Raw genomic sequence first — 22,233 nt, forward strand, 5'->3', positions numbered from 1 at the left:
TGAGGCGGGCTCTTCACTTAGTCACTCACGTGACTCCGAAGTAAAATTGTCACATTCATACCCAAAAGTAGAAATGTAGAAAATTACAGTGTGTAAAAAAATAGATATTACGAGCTTTGTAGTCTCCTTGTACCAATCAAACGCCAAATTCAAAATTCTATATTTTGAAATTGGGCAAAGCAAAATGTAGCATGTTCTCTAGAAAGGCTTATTCTAAAATAATTGATCGGAAGGGTGTGATTTTCAGTCAGGACGTCTGTATCATTCAGTCAGTGAGCTCGCGGTCCAGAGCCCTTGTCTATTACCCCTCCACATAAAATGCCTCTTCAAGGTCTACTAATCCACCTGTAGCTTCAGTTGCAGCTACAGCTGAAGGGATTTAGCACTTGGGCAATGTTATGAATTTACGAATTTTAAAAATCCAATACATTTAAATCGTTCAAAAGCGACAACCACAACATGATAAATAACTAAATAAAACTGTAGCAAATAAAGGCAAACAGAAGAACTAACCTTGAAGGAGAGAGAGAAAACAACACGCATAAACTTATTTAAAAAAAAATTCATATAACATCCCTAAATGACGAGTGCAAATTACTAAATAACGGGGGTGGACAAAAATGCTGAAGAAACTCAGCGGGTGAGATGCTGCCTCACCCACTGTTTCTCCAGCATTTTTTTCTAACTTCGATTGTTCCAGCATTTGCAGTTTCTTCTTAAAATAACGTGGGTGAATGATTGTAGCTGCACAGGAGAAGCCCATGCTCGCGGTCCGGAGTCCTTAATGACAGTAAATTTTAAGAAATTCTGCCGTGAATTTTATTCAAAAGAACGCGGCGTCATTAATACTTGGTCAAAACACAATTATATTGACTGAGGAATGCAGATCGATATATTGGTGACGCATTGTATAACTACGTGTTAACTACTGGCTGTTAACAAGTGCTAACAGTGGCAGCTAACAAATCGTTTCATCTCAGTTGAACCAAGTGATAAACAACTCCAATCTTTCTGCAGTACCCATTAAACCCGAGCTGGAAACTGAGAAGTAGGGGAACACCGTCCCCCTGTGTACCCCCCCCCCCCCCCCACCACATTTCCATCACTGGGGTAACAGTATTGAGAGTTAACCGTGGGGCTGTATTCTTGTCGGTGAGGAATTTCACCTACAGGGGTCGCTGCTGAGAGTATCGATAGAGTGTGTTGCCCACCAGCCTAGCGCGGGGCCCCCTTAGGCGCAGGGCCCAATTGGTCCAATTGGCTTAAGGCTGGCCCTAATTGGCAACCGGGCAACCGTTAATTTTGAGCCCTGATATTTCACATGGGCAGTTTGCACCCCAGCGGTATGAACATTGACTTCTCTAATTTCAGGTAGTCCCTACTTTCTCCTCCCCTTCTCAGCTCTCCCTCAGCCCACTGGCTCCACCTCTTCCTTTCTTCTTCCCGCCCCCCCCCCCCTCACATCAGTCTGAAGAAGGTTTCAACCTGACACTTTGCATATTTCCTTCGCTCCATAGATGCCGCCTCACCCGCTGAGTTTATCGAGCATTTTTGTCAACCAATCCATTTATATTCCTCCCACTTTCTTGCTCACATCTCACAGAGAAATGAGAGCTCAGAATGAATTAAATGCAACTTAGTGAAGAGCAAACAACTTGCAACTTTGTGAGGATAGCAACGTATGGGTATCAGGGGTTATGTGGAGAAGGCAGGAGAATGATGTTAGGCGAGAGAGATAGATCAGCCATGATTGAATGGCGGAGTAGACATGATTGGCCAAATGGTTTAATTCTACTCCTACCACTTATGATCTTATGATAGGCACAGACTATCAGGAAGACTGCGTGAAAGGTGATTATGGAATTGTGATGCAATGATCACAGGGATGGCTTAATATAACTATATAATAATTACAACACGGAAACAGGCCTCCTCGGCCCTTCTAGTCCATGCTGAACACTTACTCTAACCTAGTCCCACCTACTTGCACTCAGATCATAACCCTCCATTCCTTTCCCGTCCATATACCTATCCAATTTAATTTTAAATGATAAAATCAAACCTGCCTCCACCACTTCCACTGGAAGCTCATTCCACACAGCTACCACTCTCTGAGTAAAGAAGTTCCCCCTCTTGTTATCTCTAAACGTTTGTCCCTTCATTCTCAAATCATGACCTCTTGTTTGAATCTTCCCTACTCTCAATGGAAAAAGCTTATCCACGTCAACTCTGTCCATCCCTCTCATAATTTTAAAGACCTCTATCAAGTCCCCCCTTAACCTTCTGCGCTCCAAAGAATAAAGACCTATCTTGTTCAACCTTTCTCTGTAACTTAGGTGCTGAAACCGAGGCAACATTCTAGTAAATCTCTTCTGTACTCTCTCTATTTTGTTGACATCTTTCCTATAATTTGGCGACCAAAATTGTACACAATACTCCAGAATTGGCCTCACCAATGCCTTGTACAATTTTAACATTACATCCCAACTTCTATACTCAATGCTCTGATTTATAAAGGTCAGCACACCAAAAGCTTTCTTTACCACCCTATCTACATGAGATTCCACCTTCAGGGAACTATGCACAGTTATTCCTAGATCCCTCTGTTCAACTGCATTCCTCAATTCGCTACCATTTACCATGTACGTCCTATTTTGATTTGTCCTACCAAGATGTAGCACCTCACACTTATCAGCATTAAATTCCATCTGCCATCTTTCAGCCCACTCTTCCAAATGGCCTAAATCACTCTGTAGACTTTGAAAATCTACTTCCTTATCCACAACACCACCTAGCTTAGTATCATCTGCATACTTACTAATCCAATTTACCACACCATCATCCAGATCATTGATGTATATGACAAACAACAGTGGACCCAACACAGATCCCTGAGGCACCCCACTTGTCACCGGCCTCCAACCTGACAAACAGTTATCCACCATTACTCTCTGGTATCTCCCATTCAGCCACTGTTGAATCCATCTTGCTACTCCACTATTAATACCCAACAATTGAACCTTCTTAACCAACCTTCCATGTGGAACCTTGTTGAAGGCCTTACTGAAGTCCATATAGACAACATCCACTGCTTTACCCTCATCAATTTCCCTAGTAACCTCTTCAAAAAATTAAAGAAGATTAGTCAAACATGACCTTCCAGGCACAAATCCATGTTGACTGTTCCAAATCTGACCCTGTTTATCCAGATGATTATATATATTATCTCTAAGTATCCTTTCCATTAATTTGCCCACCACTGACGTCAAACTAACAGGTCTATAATTGCTAGGTTTACTCTTAGAACCCTTTTTAACCAATGGAACAACATGCGCAGTACGCCAATCCTCCGGCACCATTACCGTTTCTAATGACATTTGAAATATTTCTGTCATAGCCCCTATATCGACACTAACTTCCCTCAATTTCCTAGGGAATATCCTGTCAGGACCTGGAGACTTATCCACTTTTATATTTTTCAAAATTGTCAGTACTTCCTCTTCTTTCATCCTCATAGTTTCCATAGCTACCCCACTTGTTTCCCTTAACTCACATAATTCAATATCCTTCTCCTTGGTGAATGTGGTAATTAAGATGATTCCATAGTTCAGACTGGGGAGGAGAAGCAGATGGTTTCCTTTGTAAGCCCCATATGTTGAGTTGCTTGCATCGTGCCACTATGACGGACTGGCTTGAAAGGATATTGGAAAAGGAAGTGTCAGGCTACTGTTATTGTCATCCATGTTGGACTCAAAAAGGGAGACATGAGCTACGGGCGAGATAGAAATGCATGTAAGAGACAGGGGGGAGTTGCCTTTTTTATTAGGAAGGATATACAGTAACTACAGTGCCCAGAGAGGTTATTCTTGGGGGATTGTCCAGTGAGGCTATATGGGAAGAATAGAAATAGGAAGATAGGAAGCAGTGTCCACTTTGATTGGACTGTATTGTAGCCACCCCCCCCCCCTCAATAGTCAGTGTAAATTAGTGGAGAGGATGTGTAGGAAGATTGTAGACAGCAGTAAACATCACAGGTCGTATTTATAGGAGATTTTAACAAGGATATATTGACTGGGTCTCCCACTGTGTAAAGAGCTTGGACATGCTGGAATTTGGTAAACATGTCCTTGAAAATTTTGGTGATCAATATATAGATGACTGTATAAGAGTGGGCACAACATTGGACCACTTCCAAGAGAACAAAGTAAAGCAAGTGACTGAAGTGTCAGTGGAAGGAATATGGGACCAGTACCATAATTCTATTGGTTTTAAAGAAGTTATGAAGGAGGATATTGTCAGAGTGAGGCCCAGCGCAAATTGGAGGAACAGCACCTCATATTTTGCTTGAGTAGTGGTAAACCACCCGGCAGTATGAACAGTGACTTCCCTAATTTTAGATCGCCCTTGCTTTCTCCCTTCTTCCCGTCCCTCTTCCCAGTTCTCCCACAAGTCCTACTGTCTCCGCCTACTTCCTTTCTTTCCCCCCCCCCCCCCCACCCCGACATCAGTCTGAAGAAGGGTCTCGACCTGAAACATCGCCAATTCCTTCTCTCCATAGATGCTGCCTCACCCGCTGAGTTTCTCCAGCATTTTTTGTCTACTTTTGATTTTTCCAGCATCTGTAGTTCCTTCTTAAACATGAGGGAGGATAGGACAGGCTCACAAGGTAATGTCCTAAATTTGGGCAAGGCCAATTTTGGAGGCATTAGGTGGGAACTTGCAGCGGAGAATTGGGAGAGTCTCTTTGTGGTTTGGGACGACTGGCAATGGAAGGCTTTCAAAAGTAAGTGAGCAACAGTACAGTAGCATCATGTTCCCGTTAGGGTAAAGGGCAAGGCTGGCAAATTTAGGAAACTCTTATTGAGAAGAGATTTTGAGGCTCTGGTCAGGAAAAAGATGGCATATGTTAACTTTGAGCAATCAGGATCAGGAGAATCAATAGCTTAATGGTACTTTATTGTCACATACATCTAGGTACAGTGCAATTCCTTTTTTGAATAGTTTAGTAAAAATCTGGCTATACAATAAGCACATTCATACTAAAGGGCCTGTTCCACTTGGGCATCATTTGTGCATCACGCAGGTGGCGCGCGAGGAATTTGAGAATCCCAAAATCATGGGAAAGGCCTGTCCCACTTGGGCGTCATTTAAGCAACATCATTTATGCGTCACGACGCACGACGTGTGCGTTGTGATGCGTGCATTACACGCGCATGGTGAGGTGTGGTGGCGTAGGCAGTGACGTGAGAAGATTTAGACTACTCAAGGATAAAGGAGGGAATTTGTGCAGTGTGGAGAATACTAACATTCATGGGCAATTTGAGATTAAGGAAGAGATGTTGGGACTCTTAAAGACCATTCAGGTGGACCGGATGGGATCTATCCCAGATTATTGAGAAAGGCAAAAAAAGATTGCAGTAGCCTCGACGAAGATCTTTGTGTCTTCTCTAGCCACAGGTGAGGTTACACTGAGGATTAGAAAGTAGCTAATGTTGCTCCTTTTTTTGAGAATAAAATAGAGAGAATGCCGGGAATTACAGACCTCGTGTCAGTGGTAGGGAAACAATACAATTGGACTCTTCAGAATAAGATCTATTCCTATTTGGAAGTTATTGGGTTAATTAGGAACAGTTAGCATGGCTTTGTACATGGCAGGTTATGAACTACTAACTTGATTGATTTTTTTGGAGGAGATCACATAGGTGGTGATGAGGGTAGGGCAGTGGATGTGACTGCATGGATTTTAATAAAGCATTTGGTTAAATCCCCCATGGTTAGTTGATCCAGAAGGTCAAGATGCACGGGTTTAACAGTGATTTAGTTGTATGGATTCAGAACTGGCTTACTGATAAAAGACTGTGGGTTGTGGTGCAGGGATAATAATCAGGCTTGAAGTCTGTGACCAGTGGAGTTCTGCAGGATACCAAGATTGCTGGGATCAAAGTATACAGCGGGATACAGATCAGCTACTGAAATGGGTGGAGAAATAGCAGTTGGAGTTAAATCTGAGCAAGTATGAGGTGCCGCACTTTGGAAGGTTGAATGTATGTATATAATTAACTAGACTAAGTGTGACCCGTTTGATCCTGCAAGAGGGCCAGGGCTGGGAACTGAATATTCAAGAGTATACCTCCTATCCAAAAGACAGACAGGTGGGCAGAGGGGGTGGGGTTGCCCTGTTGGTGAGGAATGAAATTCAGTCCCTTGCAAGGGGTGACATTGAAGCATGAGATGTGGAGTCAGTATGGATAGAACTAATTAGATAAATTTGAGAGATAGCCTTTATTGTCATTCAGACCGAAGTCTGAACGAAATTGCAGCAGTCATACATATAATACAATAAAACAACAATAAACACATATTAACATCCACCACAGTGAGTCCACCCAGCATCTCCTCACTGTGATGGAGGCAAAAGTCTTAGGTCTGCAGTCTCTTCCCTCCTCTTCTCCCTCTGTGCTGAGGCGATACCCCCCGGGCGATGTTATAAATCATTCCCGCGGCTCAATACCGCGGCCTGGGGTGGTCGTAGCTGCCGCCCACCAATCCTGCAGAAGCAACCGCTGGCCCGCGGCCGCACCCCGGACTCAGGCCACCACCGCCAGAACACCGTCCCAGCCACCCTCACGTGAGTACTGCACCGTCTTCACCCTCGGGCTGGGCCGCCCCGACATGGGCGCCGAACCTCCCCCGGACCGGGCCGCCCCGACATGGGCGCCGAACCTCCCCCAGACTGGGCCGCCCCGAAATGGGCGTCGCTTCTTCCCCGGGCCGGGCTGCCGCGACTTGGGTGCCGCTTCTCCCTCTGGCCGGGCTGCCCCGACTTGGGCGTCGCTTCTCCCTCTAGCCGGGCTGCCCCGACTTGGGCGTCGCTTGTCCCTTGGGCCGTGCCGCCCCGACATGGGCGCCGAACCTCCCTCAGGCTGCGAGCGCCGCACCTCCCCGAGCTCGGCCGCTCCGACGGGAGCCTCGTTCCACCCTCGGGCTGGCCGCCCTCACGGGAGCGTCCCAACCTCTTCCAGCCCTGAGCCGGACCACCCTCACGGGAGCAAGCTCAGGGAGAGTCCTGACGGGCTCTGCCTCCAGAGCCTCAGCGCAGACTAGGAGATTAGGCCTCAGCGCAGACGGAAGCAGAGAAGGGGAATACGACAAAAAGGTCGCATTCCCCCTCAGGGAGAGACTGCAAACCCCGTTTCAACCCCCCCCCCCCCAAAACACAAACTAAAAACCACAAAAAAAAGACTAACCAAAACAAAATAAACAACACAAAAAACAAACGGGACTGCCGGTGAGCCGCTGCAGCCAGAGCCGCGCCGCCACTCCGAAATTGTAAGGGTAAAAATACCCTAATGGGATCTACAGGTCCCCAAACAGTAGCCTGGACTTATGGCGCAAGTTGAATCAGGAGTCAAAATTGGCATATAGCAATAGTAATGCTGTGGTTGTTAAGGGGGATTTCAACATGCAGGTAGACTGAGAAAATCAGGTTGGTACTGGACCCCAAGAAAGGGACTTTGTAGAGTGCCTTTGTGATGGCTTCTTAGAACAGCTTGTATTGGAGCCTACTAGGGAGAAGGCAATTATGGATTTAGTGTTTTGTAATGAACCGGATTTGATAAAGCCCCTTGAGGTTAATGAGCCATTAGGAGGCAGTGACCATAACATGGTCAGGTTTAATATACAATTGGAGAGGGAAAAGGGTAGATCGGAGGTGTCAATGTTGCAGTTGAATAAAGGGGCCTACGGGGCCATGAGGGAGGAGATGGCCAAAGTTTCCTGGAAAGATACACTAGCAAGGATAACAGTGGAACAAAATTGGCAGGTATTCCTGGAATAATACAGAAGGTGTAGCAATGTTACAAAATTTTGAGATTTAAAAAATCAAGTCTGCAATTCATGCCATCAGATAAAGCATAAAATTAAGTTTAATTTGACACCTAATTCACTTTCATATCTCAAGTATTTAAAAAGTTATGGCCATTTTCATACTCGGAAATTAGCATCTTGTTCCCTATTGATTTTCTATGGACATAACAAAAAAGCTGTGATTGTGGACAGTCAAAAGCCCATAACTTTCTTAAAAATTAAGAGAACTGAATGAAATTTTCAGTTATCATAGATTGAAGCATTCTGAAACAAATATAAAAGAATCTTACTTGGATGACCTGAAATTAAAGCATATAATTAGTTAGTTACTCAATTGTAGCTAATTTCAAACCAATTACTAGATCTAAACATCTATCCATTTCTTAATAAATGATTAACATTTTTAAATAGCCTAAGTGTCCAAATAATATTCACAAATAATTCACAATAAAACATGATTTTTATCTCATTTGCATTAATTTATAGGCCAAATGGAAGGAATTTAGTGTTCAATTGCTATAAATTAAAGTCCATTTAAATCAGCTTTCTAGTGGGATCCTGTGAACGCGCTGGTTTAGAATGTTCACATTGCTCTAGATTTGTGCCCTCAAATGCCCAGAAAAATACTGGGGGGTATAATGGGCCCAAATTAGCTACTCGCAACTTTAAACTTTGTATAAAGGGATCTTAAGAAGCCCTTTTTAACGTAAAAATAAACAGCCTACCTTCTGTTGTCTGCTGTATGAGATCCGGCTGGTTGCCGGCGGTCCGGGGTTTAGAGGTTAATTTTTAACCTACTATAACAAGTATAGAAAGCCCTTAAAACTAAAAATTGCTCCAGCTACGGAATCTCCCAGCGATTTTTCGTTAATAATTAACTAGGCTGAAAAACCACGATTTGAACAGCCTAGTGAAAAATCGCGTTTTAAACCCGCCCCCCGCTAAACGGCGCCAAAATCACGCACACGGGCTGGGACAGATTTTCAGCGACGCTTCAGGTAGGCTTTGCAACATACCTAGAAGGTGCAGGATCAGTTCATTCCGAGGAGGAAGAAAGATTCCAAGGGGAGAAAGAGACGACCATGGCTGACAAGGGAAGTCAGGGACAGTATAAAAATTAAAGCAAAGAAGTACAACGTAGCAAAGATGAGCGGGAAGCAAGAGGATTGGGTAATGTTTAAAGAACAACAGAAGATGACCAAAAAGACAATACGGGAAGAAAAGACGGGGTACGAAGGTAAGCTAGCCAAGAATATAAAGCAGGATAGTAAAAGTTTCTTCAGGTATGTGAAGAGGAAAAAATTAGTTAAGACCAAAGTTGAAGACTCAAAAAGGTGAATTTATTATGGGGAACAAGGAAATGGCAGATGAGTTGAACATATACTTTGGATCTGTGTTCACTAAGGAGGACACAAACAATCTTCCTGATATAGTAGTGGCAAGGGGATCTGGGGTGATGGAGGAACTGAAGGAAATCCACATTAGGCAGGAAATGGTGTTGGATAGACTGATGGCTGAAAAATCCCCAGGGCCTGATGGTCTGCATTCCAGGGTACCTATGGAAGGGGCTCTACAAATCGTGGATGCATTGGTAATAATTTTCCAATGTTCTATAGACTCAGGATCAGTTCCTGTGGATTGGAGGGTAGCTAATGTTATCCCACTTTTTAAGAAAGGTGAGAGAGAGAAATTAGGGAATTGTAAACCAGTTAGCCTGACATCGGTGGTGGGGTAGATGCTGGAGTCAATTATAAAAGATGAGATAGCCGAACATGATTCCACTAGCCCCTAGAGCTCTATCTAACTCTCTCTTAAATCCAACTTGGCCTCCACTGCCCTCTGCGGCAGGGAATTCCACAAATTCACAACTCTCGGTGAAAACGTTTTTCTCATCTCAGTCTTAAATGGCTTCCCCTTTATTCTAAGACTGTGGCCCCAGGTTCTGGACTCACCCAACATTGGGAAGGTTTTTCCTGCATCTAGCTTGTCCAGTCCTTTTATAATTTTATATGTCTCTATAAGAGCCCCCTCATCCTTCTAAACTCCAGTGAATACAAACCTGGTGGGGCGGCAGTTCACTCACTCACAGCTGGTGGGCTCGAAGTTCACTCACTCATGGCTGGTGGGCTCGCATTTCACTCACTCACTTCTGGTGGGCTTGCAGTTGTCTCACTCACGGCTGGTCGGCTGGCAGTTGACTCACTCACTTCTGGTGGGTTGGCAGTTCACTCACTCAATTCTGGTGGGCTGGCAGTTGACTTACTCACAGCTGGTGGCTCACAGTTGACTTACTCACAGCTGGTGGCTCACAGTTGACTCACTCACGGCCAACTAACTCACGGCTGGTGGTCTGGCAGTTGACTCACTCACGGCTGGTGGTCTGGCAGTTGACTCACTCACGGCTGGTGGTCTGGCAGTTGACTCACTCACGGCTGGTGGGCCGGCAGTTCACTCACTCACGGCAGTTGGGCTTGCAGTTGACTCACTCACCGCTGGTGGGCTGGCAGTTGACTCACTCACGGCTGGTGGGCTGGCAGTTGACTCACGGCAGGTGAGCTGACAGTTCACTCCCTCAGGGATGGTGGGCTGGCAGTTCACTCACTCATGGCTGGTGGGCTGGCAGTTCACTCACTCACGGCAGATGGGCTTGCAGTTCACTCACGGCTGGTGGGCTCACTGTTCACACACGACTGGTGGGCTCACAGTTCACTCACTCACGGCCGGAGGGCTGGCACTTTAATCACTCACAGCCGGTGGGCTCGCAGTTCACTCACTCACGGTTGGTGGGCTCGCAGTTCACTCACTCACGGCTGGTGGGCTCGCAGTTCACTCACTCACGGCTGGTGGGCTCGCAGTTGACTCACTCACGGCTGGTGGGCTCGCAGTTCACTCACTCATGGCTGGTGGGCTCTCAGTTGTCTCACGCACGGCTGGTCTGCTGGCAGTTCACTCACTCTCAGCTGGTAGATTGGCAGTTCACTCACTCATGGCTGGTGGGCTGGCAATTCACTCACGGCTGGTGGGCTGGCTGTTCACTCACTCACGGCTGGTGGGCTGGCAGTTGACTCACTCACGGCTGGTGGGTTCGCAGTTCACTCACTCACGGCTGGTGGGCTCGCAAGTGACTCACTGCTGGTGGGCTCACAGTTCACTCACTCACGGCTGGTGGGCTCGCAGTTGACTCACCCACGTCTGGTGGGCTGGCAGTTGACTCACTCCCGGGTGGTGAGCTGACAGTTCACTCACACGGCTGGTGGGCTGGCAGTTGACTCACTCACTGCGGGTGGCTCACAGTCGACTCACTCACGGCTGGTGGGCTGGCAGTTGACTCACTGCTGGTGGCTCACAGTTGACTCACTCACGGCTGGTGGGGCTGACAGTTCACTCACTCACGGCTGGTGGGCTGGCAGTTGACTCACGGCAGGTGGGCTGACAGTTCAGTCCCTCAGGGATGGTGGGCTGGCAGTTCACTCACTCACGGCTGGTGGGCTGACAGTTCACTCACTCACAGCTGGTGGGCTGGCAGTTCACTCACTCATGGCTGGTGGGCTGGCAGTTCACTCACTCACGGCTGGTGGGCTCGCATTTCACTCACTCACGGCTGGTGGGCTCCCAGTTCACTCACTCACGGCTGATGGGCTCGCAAATGACTCACTGCTGGTGGGCTCGCAGTTCACTCACTCACGGCTGGTGGGCTCTCAGTTGTCTCACGCACGGCTGGTCTGCTGGCAGTTTACTCACTCTCGGCTAGTAGATTGGCAGTTGACTCACTCACGGCTGGTGGGCTGGCAATTGACTCACGGCTGGTGGGCTGACTGTTCAATCACTCACGGCTGGTGGACCGGCAGTTCACTAACTCACGGCTGGTGGGCCGGCAGTTCACTCACTCACGGCAGGTGGGCTCGCAGTTCCTTCACTCACCGTTGATGGGCTTGCAGTTCACTCACGGCTGGTGGGCTCGCTGTTCACACACGACTGGTGGGCTCGCTGTTCACTCACTCATGGCCAGAGGGCTGGAACTTTAATCACTCACAGCCAGTGGGCTCGCATTTCACTCACTTACGGTTGGAGGACTCGCTGTTCACTGACTCACATAGAACCATGGAAAATAGGTGCAGGAGTAGGCCATTCGGCCCTTCGAGCCAGCACCACCATTCAATATGATCATGGCTGATCATCCAACTGAGTATCCTGTACCTGCCTTCTCTCCATACACCCTGATCCCTTTAGCCACAAGGGCCACATCTAACTCACTCTTAAATATAGCCAATGAACTGGCCTCAACTACCTTCTGTGGCAGAGAGTTCCAGAGATTAACCACTCTCTGTGTGAAAAATGTTTTTCTCATCTCGGTCCTAAAGGATTTCCCCTTTATTCTTAAACTGTGACCCCTTGTCCTGGACTTCCCCAACATCGGGAACAATCTTCCTGCATCGAGCCTGTCCAACCCCTTAAGAATTTTGTAAGTTTCTATAAGATCCCCCCTCACGGCTGGTGGGCTCTTCGTTCACTCACTCACGGCTGGTGGGCTAGCAATTGACTTACGGCTGGTGGGCTGGCAGTTCACGGCTGATGGGTTCGCAGTTGTCTCACTCACGGCTGGTCTGCTGGCAGTTGACTCACGGCTGGTGGGCTGACAGTTCACTCACTCAGGGATGGTGGGCTGGCAGTTCAATCACTCATGGCTGGTGGGCTGGCAGTTCACTCACTCACGGCTGGTGGGCCTGCAGTTCACTAACTCACGGCTGGCGGGTCGGCAGTTCACTCACTCACGGTAGGCGGGCTCGCAGTTCACTCAATCACGGCTGGTGGGCTCGCAGTTCACTCATTCACAGCTGGTGGGCTCGCTGTTCACACACGGCTGGTGGGCTCACAGTTCACTCACTCACGGCCGGTGGGCTGGCACTTTAATCATTCACAGCTGGTGGGCTCGCATTTCACTCACTCACAGCTGGTGGGCTCACAGTTCACTCACTCATGGCTGGTGGGCTTGCAGTCCACTCACTCACAGCTGATGGGCTCGCTGTTCACTCACTCATGGCTGGTGAGCTCGCAGTTCACTCACTCATGGCTGGTGGGCTTGCAGTCCACTCACTCACTCACGGTTGGTGGGCTAGCAGTTTACTCACTCACGGCTGGTGGTCTTGCAGTTCACTTACTCATGGCTGGTGGGCTGGCAGTTCACTCGTGGCTGGTGGCCTCGCAGTTGACACACTCACGACTGGTGGGCTCGCAGTTCTAAGATAAGATAAGATAAGATACATTTATTGTCATTTGGACCCCTTGAGGTCCAAACGAAATGCCGTTTCTGCAGCCATACATACAAACACATAGACCCAAGACACAACATAATTTACATAAACATCCATCACATTGCTGTGATGGAAGGCCAAATAAACTTATTTCTCCACTGCACTCTCCCCCCCCCCCCATGTCAGAGTCAAAGTCAAAGCCCCCGGCTGGCGATGGCAATTGTCCCGCGGCCATTTAAGCCACGCCGGGTGGTGCGAGGTTCGTTCACTCACTCACGGCTGGTGGGCTCGCAGTTCACTCACGGCTGATGGGCTCGCTGTTCACTCACTCACGGCTGGGGGGCTCGCAGTTCACTCACTCACGGCTGGTAGTTCACTCACTCACAGCTGGTAGGCTCACAGTTCACTAACTCGCGGCTGGCGGGCTGGCAGTTTACTCACTCACGGCTGGTGGTCTTGCAGTTCACTCACTCACAGCTGGTGGGCTCTCAGTTCACTCACTCACGGCTGGTGGGCTCGCAGTTCACTCACTCACGGCTGGTGGGCTCTTTTGACGCACACACACTGGTGGGCTCATAGTTCACTCACTCACGGCTGGTGAGCTCACACACACACACACTCCATCACACACACACCCTCCATCACACACACACATGCTCCATCACACACACATCACACAGACACACAACCTCCATCACACACACAACCTCCATCACATACACACCCTCCATCTGACACTCACCCCCTCCATCACACACACACGCCCTCCTTCTCATACCCACCCTCCATCATGCACACACCCTCCATCTCTCTCTCTCTCTCACACACACGCCCACCCTCCATCTCACACACACCCTCCATCTCTCTCTCTCACACACACACCCCCTACACCTCACACACACACACTCCATCTCTCTCACACACACACCCTCCATCACACACACACACACATCTATGACATATGACAGTAAAACTCTCTTGAATCTACTAACGCCCTACTTCTGGACTGAGCGCGACTTCTGGACTGAGCGACCTCCGGACTTGACTTCGGAGTGAGCCACAGCTTGTAGATTCACATTCACTCACTAACGGCTGGAGCACTCACAGTTCTGGACTCAACTCGCACTCACAGCTTCTGGGCTGACTGGCTGACTCACGAGTGGCCTCCGAGGATTTATTCTCCTTGCCCCCCGAAGGGGCGTTACCTTCATGGTGACTGACAGGCGAGAGGTTCAATCTGATGATCTCACGATTTTTTAAACCTTACTAACCTTTGTAATATTTCAACGATCGGAAAAAACTTGGGGCGCTCGGAGCAGTGAGTAAGATGGTGAAAATATCCTGGCGATAAAGGGTAGTGTTTTTGCACAAAGTTATTTACAACGCAGACCGGAAGTGGTCAATGTGAGAGAAGGGTTAATAGGGATGATTGAATTATACTAGAACTCTGAAAAATATAACTTAGAAAGAAATGAGCTTATCCGCAGAAGCCAGACTGCTCGTAGAATAAAGTAACAATATACAGAACAGAGAGAAATTCTAGATAAAAAGTAGCAAACAGATAACAACTTCAGCAGAAGGCCTTGGGAGTCTTGACGTCAGGAAATGGTCCGAGACATTCCTGGACTTTCTCGTGTGAATGTGGGCTTTATGTTATGATTGGACGAAACTCGATGGGGAGACCTGAGGTAGTGACCACAGTGAAGAAGGGTATAAAGATAGAAAGCATCTCCATTTTCTTTGTGCCTCTAGTGGACCTCAGAGGAGAGGCACCTATTCTGCAGAATATGAAATTAATAAAAACACTTCTTTGTCTGAATTTGTCTCAAGAGCATTTGTGATTTTTGAATCTCACAACTTGGGGGCTCGTTCCGAGATCCAATACTCTAGACAGCTGACGGGAGTAGACGGACGAAGGGAAGGTGCACCCTGCTGAGTTCAGCAGTCTCAGACTCCTTGCTTGCCATCAGCTGTTTAAGCAGTAGTATCCGGACCACACAGAGACTCGGCAAAGAAGTGGGAGTAGTTGGAAATCGTGAAAAATCAATCGAGCAATTTCTGTGCACAGAACCCAGGTAGGAACAATGACTAATAAAGTACTTCCTGGGCGATTGTGGAAAGACCTTGTACGGGCAAGGCAGGTATGATGAACACTGTATTGAGAATATGATGAACATGGTATTAAGAATATGATGATGATAAATAAGGTAATTAAACACGGTGTTTAGAAAAAGGGAGGGGAAAAGGCTGTGGGCCAAATCCCCGCATTTTGCCCAATAGTCCGTTGGGGCAAATGCTGGACCCTGGAGGGCAGGAAATACCCAGGGGTTGGAGAAGCCAACATGATAAGGTATAGTCCGTTGGGACAAATGCAGAGCCGGAGGGGGCCAAAATACCCAAAGGAAAGAGAGACAGGGGCCGGGGTGGACGAAAATCACCCGGCCAACAGGACGGGGAGTCAAAGGGCAGAAGGGGAAGATAAGTTCGGTTGAAATTAGACCCCCGAGGGAGGTACCTAGGAGAGGACCCTGAGGGGGAAGGGGATTTGTTAAATAGCCTCCTTGAAGATCCTTTAGGTCTGACAAGAACAGTTAGATCAATTCCTTTTCACAGAAGTGAAAAACAAGTAGTAAAGATTATGTTGCAGGCAGTAGAAAAACAGCAAATAAGGAACAGAGAGAGACAGGATGATGAGGGAGTTACTCCCGAAAGTAGCAGATAAGAAGACGGCAAAGGCCGGAGACACAGAGATACAGACAGAGAGAGAGAGAGAGCCAGACACAGAGATACAGGCAGAGAGAGAGAGAGCCAGACACAGAGATACAGGCAGAGAGAGAGAGCCAGACACAGAGATACAGACAGAGAGAGAGAGAGAGAGAGCCAGACACAGAGATACAGGCAGAGAGAGAGAGAGCCAGACACAGAGATACAGACAGAGAGAGAGAGCCAGACACAGAGATACAGGCAGAGAGAGAGAGACAGACACAGAGATACAGACAGAGAGAGAGAGAGCCAGACACAGAGATACGGACAGAGAGAGCCAGACACAGAGATACAGATAGAGAGAGAGAGAGCCAGACACAGAGATACAGGCAGAGAGAGAGAGAGCCAGACACAGAGATACAGATAGAGAGAGAGAGAGCCAGACACAGAGATACGGACAGAGAGAGAAAGCCAGACACAGAGATACAGGCAGAGAGAGAGAGAGCCAGACACAGAGATACAGACAGAGAGAGAGAGAGCCAGACAGCTTTACTCAGAGAGTGGTAGCTGTGTGGAATGAGCCTCCAGTGAAGGTGGTGGAGGCAGGTTCGATATATGGTTATATGGTATACCCTTAGAAAGTATTTGCTGATGTGGACAATTTGTTGGTTTGTTCCACAAGTGAAGAGAGAGAAATACTTCAGAATATAAGACAGCAGATGATGACCTTGGGAAAGGTAGGATATAGTTCAGACTAGATTGGGAATTTTGAAATTGTATGGTGAAATGGAAAAAGTACATGTCAAAGAAGTTAAATTAAAATGCAGACAAAGCAGCTGAAACAGCATCTGGAAGAGATGTCCAGGGTAAGTCTGAATCGATTTAGGTATGAGCACTGTAGTGTCGTTTATGTTGAATAAGGTAATTAAGAGGTTTGGTAAACCTACAGAAATCAGCTTTGACAACGGATTGTTTTCATTTGATGAAAAGAATAAATGGAACATTGAAGGTTAAAATAAATAAGATTTGTGTAATGCTCTGCCATTGGCACTGAAGAAATGTTGCATGCAAACTAACCAGCAGGTGACACAATGGAGAAGTTCCTGCAAGGGACCGAGTTTGGAACAGTTACCGATTAGAATTTAAAAAGTATATGAAACCGTTAATAATGATATACAAGTCTATTTATGAACAGGTAAAGTAAAAGCTGTCGGAGATGGACCAGGAAGAAGGACCCTTTAAACCTGAAGACAAGGTGTATGTATGAGTTTTCTAAATCACCGACGGATGTTCGTTTAGAAGGTTGAGATACCTAGTACGATCTCAATAATTACATGAGGGCTGGCCCACAGGTACGAATAGACAATAGCCCTGAGGTAATTGAACAGGAGGACAAAGAAGAGTAGAGTTTTAACAAGAACTTGTTTGACATCAGTGGTGGGAAATAATGGAAAGGATACTAAAGACAATATTATAGGAATTTGGATAAGTGGGATAGGATTAGGAAGAATTAGCATGGATTTGTGATTGTGACATTTGACTAATCTTGATTTTTCTTAAAAGAGGTTATTAGGAAAATTGATGAGGTTAAAGTGGTGAACTTCAGTAAGGCCTTTGACAAAGTTCAATAAAGGAAATAAGGTTGGTTAAGAAGTGGTTAGTAAGGAATAGCAAGATGGATTAAAAGTGACTGTTGGGAAATGTACAGAGAGATTTAAGTCATTTGGAAGACTGGGTTGAAACATGACAGATGGATTTAATGTTGATAAGTGTGAGGTGATACAACTTGGCAGGCCAAATTCAAATTAGACTTACATGGTAAATGATTGTGAATTGAGGAATGAAGTTGAACAGAGGGATCTAGGAACAACTATGTATAATTCCCTGAAGGTGGAATCTCGTGTAGAAAGGATGGTAAAGAAAGATTTTGGTGTGTTGGCCTTTATAAATCAGAGCATTGTGTATAGAAGTTGGGTTGTAATGTTAAATTGTACAAGGTATTGGTGAGGTCAATTGTGGAGTATGGTGCATAATTTTGGTAGGCATAATTATAGGAAAAAGGTTAAAATAGAGAGTACAGAGGAGATCAATTAGAATGTTGACTGGGTTTCAGCAACTAAGATACAGAGAAAGGTTGAACAAGTTAGGTTTTTATTATTTGGGAAAGAGAAGGAATACCCACCATGGTAATGATGTTTTCTTAAGGAACTGTTTACTGGCAGTATCTCATTCTATTACAGAATTAAAAACCAAGGAGCTGTTGGCACAGAGTCCCCATCTCGACTTGCCAATCCATTCTGTGAAAGCAGAGAACTGGGATCTTGTAAAATCATGGAAGGAAGAAAAGCTGCAACCAAAGTGGACTGGACCCTACCTTGCGTTATTAATCACCGAGACAGCAGTACGAACAAAAGAAAAAGGGTGGACACACGCAAACCGATTTAAGGGTCCTGTGGAGGCCCCACCGGACAATATCAGCCCGTAGACTGTGCGTGAAGGGAAGGAACCATTGACTTTGTGCCTATTCGGATGTTGTATTATTCCCTGCGCTGGCCTTCAGAACACAGTATGACTAGCGAGAGGAGGATAGGGAGGCGAAGAATCTGCTGCTAGCACTAGAAAAGGAAGATATAGTATAATTCAAAAGATGCGTAGCAAAAAGAAAAATGGTGGATTGTGAGAGAAGGGTTAATAGGGATGATTGAATTATACTAGAACTCTGAAAAATATAACTTAGAAAGAAATGAGCTTATCCGCAGAAGCCAGACTGCTAGTAGAATAAAGTAACAATATACAGAACAGAGAGAAATTCTAGATAAAAAGTAGCAAACAGATAACAACTTCAGCAGAAGGCCTTGGGAGTCTTGACGTCAGGAAATGGTCCGAGACATTCCTGGACTTTCTCGTGTGAATGTGGGCTTTATGTTATGATTGGAAGAAACTCGATGGGGAGACCTGAGGTAGTGACCACAGTGAAGAAGGGTATAAAGATAGAAAGCATCTCCATTTTCTTTGTGCCTCTAGTGGACCTCAGAGGAGGGGCACCTATTCTGCAGAATATGAAATTAATAAAAACACTTCTTTGTCTGAATTTGTCTCAAGAGCATTTGTGATTTTTGAATCTCACAGTCAAGATGAGCGGTTTAGTAATAGTATAGATGGCATGACCCTTAATGGCATTGATGTACAGAGGGATCCTGAAATCCATGTCCAAAACTCTCTGAAAGTGGCAACACAAGTGGATAGAGTGGTAAAGAAGGCATATGGTATGCCTATCTTAATTGGTTAAGCCATTGAGTGCAAGAGTTCGGCTTTGACATTTAGTTGCGATGGGCCTGTTCCTATGTGAAACTGTTCTACATTTCCTTGTTTTAAAGTGCATTGAGATGAATAAATCCCCATGGCCTGACCATGTACACCTTTGGAGCCTGTGGGAGGTAGCGGTGGCCCTTGCAGAGATATTTGCCTCATCCTTTGCCACATGTGAAGTTTTGGAATACTGGAGGATGGATAATGTTATACTGTTATATAAGAATGGCAGCAGGAATAAGTCAGAGAACTACAGGTCAATGAGCCAGTGATGAGACAATGATGTCTGTGGTAGGTAAGTTATTGAAGGGGATTCTTAAGGACAGAATCTACTAGTACTTGGATGGGCACCAGCATGACTTTGTGTGTGAGAGAGATTGCGTTTTACAAATCAGATAGAGCTTTTTGAAGAGGTCACCAAGAGGTTCGATGAGGGTAAGGCAGAGGATGAAAATATGGACTTTAGCAAGAACTTTCGGAAGGCAGTCTTGTCTGGAAGTCAGACCGCACAGAATACAAGATGAGTTAACAATTGGTTTCAAAATTAGCTTAGAGGAAGTAGTTAAATGATAATTGTGGAGGGTTATTTTTCTGAGTGTGACCAGTGTAGTGCTACAGGGGCCGATGCTGGGTCCCGAAGATGTCTCTGTACATCAATGTTCCAAAGCATCCATCTATTTACTGCATACATTCCTCTCGTATTTAACCTCCCAAGATGCAACATCTCAGTTGTCTGCACTAACTTCCATCTGTTATTTTTCTGCCCGTGTTTCTAAATGATCAAAATTCTATTGTATCCTTTGATAATTTTCCTCACAATCACAACTCTACCAATCCCCTTCTCATCTGCAACTTACGAATCAGCCTACACACTATTTTGTCCAGATCATTTGTTTAAAACAACAGATTCCAACACTGATACATGCCAAATACCACTCGTCATAAAGCTCTATTCAGAGAAACATCTCCCCACCATTTTCCTGACTTAGATGAGCAAACCAATTTTGTATCCAATTATCAATTTAACCTGGAGCTGATGTGATTTAATCTTCTGGGCCAGCCTATAGATGAAATGTGTCTTAGCTAGGAACAGGATATAGGTCAAATGGGAAATTGGGTGGAGGTTTGCAGATGGAATGTAATCCCCAAAAATCCAAAGTGCTGCACTTTGGGATGTCAAAGAGGAGTAGGTATATACAGTGAATAGAACAGTAAAGAATAGACAATAGGTACAGGAGTAGGCCATTCGGCCCTTCAAGCCAGCACCGCCATTCAATGTGATCATGGCTGATCATCGCCAATCAGTATCCTGTTCCTGCCTTCTACCCATATCCCCTGACTCTGCTATCTTTAAGAGCCCTAGCTAGCTCTCTCTTGAAAGTATCCAGAGAACCGGCCTCCATCGCCGTCTGAGGCAGCAAATTTCACACTCACAACTCTGTGTGTAAATGTGTTTGCTCATCTCCGTTTTAAATGGTTTACCCCTTATTCTTTAACAGTGGCCCCTGGTTCTGGACTCCCCCAACATTGGGAACATGTTTCCTGCCTCTAGCATGCCCAAACCCTTAATAATCTTATATTTCAATAAGATACCCTCTCATCCTTCTAAACTCCGGAGTGTACAAGCCCAGCCGCTCCATTCTCTCAGCAAATGAGTCCTGCCATCCCGGGAATTAACCTGGTAAAACTACGCTGCACTCCCTCAATAGCAATAATGTCCTTCCTCAAATTCTTTCCTTGAATATTGATGAACAGTGGGACCTTGGGGTCCAAGTTCATAATTCCCTGAAAGTGGTAGAAGGGTCTCGACCTGAAACATCACCCATTCCTTCTGTCCAGAGATGCTGCCTGTCCCACTGAGTTACTCCAGCATTTTGAGTCTATCTTCGGTGTAAACTAGCACCTACAGTTTCTTATTTTGCATGTGACCTGCTCGCCTTCATGTTATAGAATATAACAGTTGAGATGTTACAACCTTAAAAAACTCCAATTACCTTGTACGTTGTACCTTGTGGTTATTTCCGAAGAGTCCACTGGAAGTTGGACAATTTATACTGACAATTTTTACATTTATCAAGCCAATTAACCTACAAATTAGGCTTTATTATAATTATAGTGCGCTGTTCTGGTCACTACTGTAGAGGAAGGATGTGTCTGTATTGGAGAGAATGCAAATGAGATTTGAGGAATTTAGTTATGTGGAAAGATTGGATAGGTTGGGCTTGATTTCCTTGAAGCAAAGGAGGCTGAAGAGTGACCTGATATAGAGGTCTGTAACATTGCAGGGCTTAGGTAGGGAATTATAAGTTTGAAAGAGCATCTGAGAGGCACGTTGTGCACCATGAGATCAGTTGATAAACACTTTAATTCCCCTTCCCATTCCCACACTGAGCTTTATGTCCTGAGATTCCTCCATTGCCAAATTGGAGGAACAACACCTCATATTTTGTTTGGGAGGCTAACAACCCAGTGGTTCTCTAACTTAAGAGTAACCGTCGCATCCCCTCTCTTTCTGTCCCTCCCCCATCTAAGTTGTTGTACTAGCTTCAAAGTCGTCTTGTTGAGTCTCATTGTCTGTAACCCATTTTCACCTAGCCCACGCCTGTTTCCTTTATCTTCGTTACTTTTTTGGCATATCTTTCATTCATTTGTTCTATATCTCTCTATATTATCATCTATATCTAGTTTCCCTTTCCCCTGACTGTCTGAAGAAGGGACTCGACCCGAAACTTCACCTATTCCTTTTCTCCCCAGATGCTGTCTGACCTACTGAGTTACCCTGTCTGGAGAAGGGTCTCGACCCAAAACGTTGCCTATTTCCTTCGCTCCATAAATGCTGCCTCACCCACTGAGTTTCTCCACAATTTTTGTCTACCTTCCATTTTCCAGCATCTGAGTTCCTTCTTAAACATACTGAGTTACTTGAGCTTTTTGTGTCTATCTTCAGTTTGTCACGTGTAGCGAGGTTCAGTGACATTTTTTGATCTTTGGTTGATATCTGGAACTCACTGCCAGTGGAGGTGGTGGAATCAGATACAATAACTAATTTTGAAAGGCGTTTAGTCAAACAGACACGCACAGGACAAGATATGGTCCCTGTAGG

This window comes from Leucoraja erinacea, chromosome 1, assembly GCF_028641065.1.
Source record: "Leucoraja erinacea ecotype New England chromosome 1, Leri_hhj_1, whole genome shotgun sequence".
Taxonomy (NCBI): Eukaryota; Metazoa; Chordata; class Chondrichthyes; order Rajiformes; family Rajidae; genus Leucoraja; species Leucoraja erinaceus.